The sequence below is a fragment of the Macrobrachium nipponense genome, chromosome 21 (genome assembly GCF_015104395.2).
Source record: "Macrobrachium nipponense isolate FS-2020 chromosome 21, ASM1510439v2, whole genome shotgun sequence".
NCBI classification, from domain to species: Eukaryota; Metazoa; Arthropoda; class Malacostraca; order Decapoda; family Palaemonidae; genus Macrobrachium; species Macrobrachium nipponense.
In genome coordinates this window covers 8,602,799-8,610,941 of record NC_087212.1, presented here as the reverse complement: position 1 = coordinate 8,610,941, position 8,143 = coordinate 8,602,799, and positions in this window count along the sequence as shown.

The following is an 8,143-nucleotide window of genomic DNA, read 5'->3' as shown; positions in this document are numbered from 1 at the left end:
GAATTATTACATTTCTAACTCTATCTCCTCTTAAAATAAAAGACAGCATTACAACATCAAAAAATCTACCAAAAGACAGACACAAATAAAAGTCCCGAAAAGTACGCCCTCCCTAACATTAACCCTCTCGTGTCGGGAAGTAATAAAAACTTTACTAATTTTCGGAAGGGAAGATATTTTCTAGTTTTTTCCCCTCTTTTCTTTCTTTCCCTTTTGTTCCTGGGTGAAAAAATCACACTAGATTTGCAGGTCAGCTGAAGGGAATCTTTTTTGTATTATTAATTATTAATTTTATTATTATTATTAGTTATTATTAAAGTACTTATGCTCTATCAATGTTCTACTTTTGTCAGAAACAACACTGTTTTGCAACAGCGAGATCATAATAATAATAATAATAATAATAATAATAATAATAATAATAATAATAATAATAATAATAATAATAATAATAATAATTGTATCATTATTAATATCATAATTAAAACTTATTAGCATTCGCAAAGGTAATGAATTAAAAGAGTTATAAAAATATCAATTGTAAAAATTAGCAACTTAATAATAAGAACTGTGTACCATTATTATTATTATTATTATTATTATTATTATTATTATTATTATTATTATTATTATTGCAGTAAAATGGACACAGAACAATTCCTAAAAACATTCGAAATCTCAAATGAGCCAGCTTGTAAAAAATAACTCATTTTTTATCCTGTACTAAATCACAGTCGAACATTTTTTTTTATTCTATGAAAGAAATACAAGAAATAAACGAATATTTCTCTGAAAAAAAAAAAAACCGAGGACCAGCGCTTCGAAAATGCAGGTCCCTAAAACTCCCAGGAAAATAGAGACTGAAAAATGTGGGAAACTGTCTATTTTCATTTGTGTTCATTATCGTTCGATTAGAAGGCAAAACTGAGCGAACGCTAATTTCGTACGCGGGCACGTACTACACGAAATACGCAGGTATGCGATGTATTAGTGAATACGTCAATGCATATATATATATATATATATATATATATATATAATATATATATATATATATATATATATAGATATATATATATATATATATAGGGTGGTCCATAAAGTCCCAGTACCATTACAAGCCATAAATACTTGGAATGGTACTGGGGCTTTATGGACACCCTGTATATATATATATATATATATATATATATATATATATATATATATATATATATATATATATATACTATAATAATATATTATATATAATATATATATATATATATATATATATATTATATATATATGTATATAATATATATTATATATATACTCATAAATGTGAGATCTCATCACTGATATAGGACCAAGGATATAGTAATCTTCAAATAATAATGAACATAGAAACACATAACAACATAAGTATGTGTGCTCTCGCGCGTGCGCACAACCAAGCCTAACTAACGCTCTAATCCACCCGAGTCAAAAACTCCACTACTACGATCGTTCTTTTTTTTTTTTTTTTTTTTTTTTTTGCCAATTTCCTCCGTGCGAATATTTCGCCGGACGACCCCCGGGCTAAAAATGAAGCGCGACGTCTCCCGGGACACGAAACTCGGTAATTAAGCTTTACACTGCAAATTAATGATCGTCGCTTGATTATGATCAAGATTAAAATGCCTCGCGCTGCCTTAGGATTCACTGGAGCTCCATTACGAGACTTACATAAACATGCTTGGGATTCATGGACGTCTGTCTAATCCCTCTCCCCCACCCCAAAAAAAAACAGTTCTCCCCCTCTTACGCCCCCCTCCCCCCCCTCACAAAAGAAACATACCCACCGTTCCCGAAAAAATAAAAAAAAAAGATGATTTGAGTAATTTAAAGCTCGTATAGGCTTTTGCGTAACTTCATAGAGGAACGTGGTTGCTTTGGTACGCATGAAATGAAAACAACCAGATAAACATAGAATGTCTGTATTATATTATATATATAATATATATATATATATATATACATATATATGTGTGTGTGCATATATATATATATAAGATATATATATATATATATATATATATATATATGTGTGTGTGTGTGTGTGTGTGTGTGTGTGTATAATAAAGGTTTTTTGCCACGAAGGAAAAAATGAAAAAGCGAGATAGCCAAGTACTTTCGGTCCTATTCGGTCCGAATAGGACCGAAAGTACTTGGCTATCTCGCTTTTTCATTTTACCTTCGTGGCAAAAAAACCTTTATTTATACATAGCATCACGTTTTTATATACTTCGTGATCAATTTATTCATATATATATATATATATATATATATATATATATATATACGTATATGTATATACATATATATATGCAATATAAAAATACCGTATCATACTTCTAAGAAATCAGTAGAAGGATCCACAGTAATATCTCGTTTATCTAAACGAAATATATTTCCACAAATATATTTCCTCTGAATAAACAATACTATTACTGTGGCTCCTTCTACTGATATATATATATATATATATATATATATATATATATATATATATATATATAAACCTTATTCATACTGTCCATTTTTAACCAAAAGTAGCAACCGGATGTAATATTATAAGAAATATAGAAAAGAAACATTATAAAAAAATAAACATTTTTAGACGTACCTATTCAAATAACTAGAGCCAAAAATAACGTAATCATTCTGAGGAATCTTCCAACGAGCAGAATGGCCAAGAAAGAATGAGGGGAAAGATATAGCAAAGAAAAGTGATTATTAAGAAAAAGTTGCACGGCACAAAAATGGCATTTTCACATCTCATAAACATAATACAATTATCAACATCTTTAACACTTAGAGTAAACATCACATAAGCCCCTCTGGCACTGGTCAAGTATGACCAGCGGAGGCCAGCGGTGTGACTATACGACTAATCCTAATAAACTCAATTGCCTGGTCTGTCCTTATAATATCTACATGTTATAATACGGCTCAGTGTCTGAGATATAATCCGATAATTACCCATTAATCATCTTATTAATCACCTGTATTTTCTTAATAACGCACAGATTTTTTTTATGACGAATCAGCTCAGATTACAATTGATCTTAGTTACAGTAAGACTATATAAAAAAAAATAAGAAAAACTGAGCCGCATATAGACTCATATCAGTTAGACTATAAATAATATAAAAAAAGTCCAACTAGCAAACGGACTCATATCCGTTAATTATAGCCTATTTTTTAAAGTCTACTGTAGCCTCTTAACCAGTCACAATGCAACGAAGAACATGTGACGGTGGATCGGTGGATGAGACTAGGAAACCAGTTAGTCAAAACCAACGGGCAAAGCAAACCAATCGTAGAAGCAAAGGTCGATTAACAGGCCTGACCACGTTTCCATTACAGTAATGAATAGAGTAAATGACTGCTTACAGATCTTACGGATATGAAAGATTTTCCTACCTAGTGTTGGTACTACAGTGTTCTAATACTAATACTACTGAATGGAAGCAACAGAGAGAGAGAGAGAGAGAGAGAGAGCCTAAACCCTTCTTGTAATCGATGCAAATTCACATATCTTGAGAGAGAGAGAGAGAGAGAGGCCAACGTATTGTTCTTTCCTCCTGAGTTGACGGCAAACGAACATACGCTTATGAGACTAATGCTCACCTGCTTCCCTTTCTAGTAAAACCACAAACTTAACTTTTCAATACACAGAGAGATATCCCAAGATTCAGGAGAGGAATAAACACAAGAATATTTCAAGCACCTAGAGTTTCATGAAAATAAAATAACTATTATGCGTTAAACAACCGGCACGATAAGCAATTATAATTCTTTTCCGAAAGAGAAAGTAATTACTAAGCTTTAAGGAGAGATGTACACCGAACCGACAAATGAGCTATTCCTATAGCGAGAGAGAAAATGTTTGGTTTACATCACTCTAGTATAACAAAAGTCAAGGTGATCCACAACAACAAATACTGCTGTGCATTTTCGTCGATAGTCGTCTTACCAAAGCATCGTATATGGATCGTAATCTGGAAACAGCTATCTGCAGCCACAGTCTAATTAGCAAAAATATGCAGTGATATCTAATGTTAATAATTAAAGCACTTATCAGAGTAAATAAAAGAAATTTAAAGGGAAACTTTGCTAAATCTAGCAAGTAAAATCTAAAGGGAAACTTCGCTAAATCTAGCAAGTTCGTAGATAGAGGCTAGTAAAACGTCATTACTGAAGGCCCTCCCACTCATTGATACTGTAGTATGACGCATACCTTACTAGACACCCCGCCCATATACTTTATGAACGAAGACTCAGATGTTGGTAGTAGTATAGTAGTAACAGTAGTCTATGGAATTCTCATATTCTTTCACACACAAATATTGTTCACCTGGAGTTTCAAGGAAGCGTAAAGTATCGTTCAGATACCCACGAAATTTGCCATACGGTCGTAAAGCCTGTGTGGATAAAGACCAGTATTTAGCCAATGACTAAAAATACACTATATAATATACTTTGTTTTTCCTATGCACACGGCCAAGTAAAGTATTGAATAATGGTATTAATCATAATTATAATCACATTAACATTCATCACAGTTATTCTTGTTATTAATATGTCGGAGGTGTTTACTATTGTGTAAGGTGACAAGGTATATTGGGCCAAAATATCGTACCAAACACCTGTAAGTGATCGTATTTTCATTTCAGTAGAATTGTATTTTACCAATTCCAAATGTTTTGTAAAACACAGTCAAAGGGTAAACAGAAATTGCTTTATAATTGCTATGTATTCCTATTGTCAACCTAAAATTGTAAAATGAAAACAGCAATATTGCCATATGTATATTTACCAAATTCCTTTGCTACAATATTGTCATATGCATATAAACCAAATTCTTATTCATTACCCATGGTACCACACCAATGGAAACCGCAACACTATCGTCATTCTTAACAATGATTTGCCTAGTCTTTCCTTCATTACTAATTGTACAAAAAGGTCAAATATATTTGTGTTTCTACGATCATTGCCATATTACCGGGAACGCTGCAATATATTACGTTTGATGTCATAGTTTACGTCACAACTAGCCTCTCTCTGGGTGCTTACTAAATTTAGCTAATAGCTAAATTTCCCTTTAAATTTCTTTGATTTACTCTAAATGCCTTAATTATCAACCTTATATATCACTGCATATTTTTGTCAATTAGGCCGTGGCGTCAAATAGCTATATATTTCCAAAATACCATCCATATCCGATGCTTTGGTAAGAATCTATCAACGGTTATCAATTAAACACGGCCCCCTGAAATGCACAGTAGTTAACGACAACATATTATAAGTAAATAAATGATGGAGGAAACTAATCACAAGAACACTGAAAGCCGCAGCGCCAGAAAATAAGTCCTAAAACATTCAATCGCAATTCCGAACGAACTCAAACGCGTTAACAAAACGTCCAAGACCATCATCCCCTTGACATTCCCCGATCAGGAAGACTGGGGGATGGGGGATGGGGGAGGAGGAAAGGGGGAGGGAGATAGTGGTGAAGGGGAAGAGGAAGGGAAAAGAGGGGGAGGGGAGCCTTTGCAACGGAGTCATGCAATTCATGCAAATTGACCCATAGATTCAATATTGCATCTGGAAACTCCCTTCTGTTTGTCAGAAAGTCCCTTCCGAAGGGAGAAAGCAAGGGGGGAGAGAGAGAGAGAGAGAGAGAGAGAGAGAGGAAGGGGATGTTGTTGATGGGGATGGATCTGTTTTCTCCCTCGTTGTTTACTAAACACGAGAGGGGAAAAGGGGAAGAAATGGGGAAAAGGGTTAGGGGGAAATAGTCGAATATTAGAAATCATGAAAGGAGGAATGCGAGTTCGGACTCTGGTGGGGGAAGGGAGGGGGAAGAGGAGGAGGAGTGGTTGGGGGAGGATGGGAGAAAGGATAGGAAGATGAGTGCCGTACGCAAATAAAAAAGATAAGGTACGAAAGAACGGGAAATGGAAAGGGGAAAATAAGAAGGATTTCAATGGATGATTCAGTTAGACAAAGGAGCAGTTGGGAATGAATTAGGCCTAGTATGAGTATTACACAACACCGATAACCTATCAATGTCTTTATCTTTCTGTCACTCTCTCTCTCTCTCTTTCAATACATTGGCTGATTCTCCTGCTGCTTCTGCTGTTACCTTACTCCCCCCTCCGCCCTCCCACAATAACTCGCAGCCTCATTGTCATGCATAGAGATCTGTTCTGTTGTTGTTAAGCGATTCACCGCCTCCAAACCTTTGCCTCTGGTTCTGATACCGCTTAGGGAATCGAGGATGTTGGCAGGTGGTGGTGGTGGTGGTAGGAGGGAGGGAGTGAGGGCCGGGGGGGGGGGGAGGTTGGCGCAAACCCAGCCCACAGAAATTTTGTGGAAATGCGCATGAAGGAAATTGTTATAACACACAACGCCCACCACCAGCAGCAGCAGTAGTCCGGAAATGCCTCGACCTTACCCTTTAAAACAACGCGGAAGTCTACGGGGCGATAATCCTATACACAATATATCGAAATTCAATAGGAGGCAACATCAGGAAGCTCAATCAAACGGGAGTTGCCGGTTCGTGAATTGACCTAAGTCTATCGGCGAGCCTACACTACCCCTCCCTCTCTCCGAGGATCATCTGCTTTGCATATTATGTAGAGTTCCGATCAACACTCGAAAGCGAGAGTCGGCCATTTAGGCCTATTTCAAGCCTCTTTCCTCTAGAGGAAAAGACCTCGAAAATACTCTAGACGCAATGACAGTTTTATTGATATTTGAAAGCCGCTGGAGGTGAGATTCTAATTTCTTCTGACTTCGGGGGACGGGGGTTTTAAATTATTGCCTGGCTCATTTGCAATTGAGATATTATGAAAGGACATATAATTTATTCTGCGTGAGAGCAGCCGCGTTCAGTGGGTGAATTTTTTGGGAAAAATCTATGAAAAATAGTCTGGTTGTTCCCCGATAAGCTGGCCTTATGCCACCAGAAGTTCTTGCATTTTTCAACAGTCCATATATACGGAAAGGGACAGGAGGTGAAAACCATTAGGTCATTCTGCGGGGAGAGAGAGAGAGAGAGAGAGAGAGAGAGTTATCTCACAGACGTGTCTGATATTAAATGATTCGGAAAGCCTAAGAGCATCAGTATAAAAGGGATACGCCCAATCAATACCCTCCCACTCCAGCAACATGTTAATCAGTCGAAAGGGCGAGGGGAGGAAAATGAACTGTCACTTGCGTTTTACATTTCCACGTCGGTGAAAAGTAAACAAAGACGAAAAGTGCTACTCCAACTTACAGCCAATCATAGGGAAGCGCCTCAGCGGCGTGGTTGGGATGGTATTAGCGCCCCACATCCGTGTTCGCGGGTTCGATTCTCGGCCATTCCATTGAGGAGTGAGAGATGTGTATTTCTGGTGATAGAAGTTCACTCTCGACGTGGTTCGGAAGTCACGTAAAGCCGTTGGTCCCGTTGCTGAATAACCACTGGTTCCATGCTACGTAAAAGCACCAAAAAAAAAAAAAAAAAAAAAAAAACTTTTACCGTCTATTTCTCATCTCGTTTCCGTCTAGTCTGACTTATGCCTATTGGTAATAACTTATATAATTAGTTATCGAAAAAACCCTGTATTATTTCTTTCATGTAGAGTAGCCGAAATAAACATAAACCACATGAAAAGATTTGTTTTGGTCACACTTCTACCAGAAGGGAAGCTAGGCCTATAAAAGTTGGAAAAAGCAAGGACTCGTGCTCATTATTAGTTTGGACAAGAAAGTTCATGTATTCTTCTGTAAATAAATCCTGTATGTACTGGAACAAACACACACTCTTATGAAGATCACTGACACCAAATCAAAATCCTGGTTCGTTAATTGAATAACATTTTTTCCTGTCTGTATAATTTGTTTAGGACGACTCCGATTTGACATGCTAATATAATATATATATATATATATACTATATATATACTATATATATATATATAATTTAAGGTATATACATATGTATACACACACACAGATATATATATATATATATAAAACTATATATATATATATATATATATATATATATATATATATATACATTTGCTGATAACCTTTCAGAAAATGTGAAGAATATGAA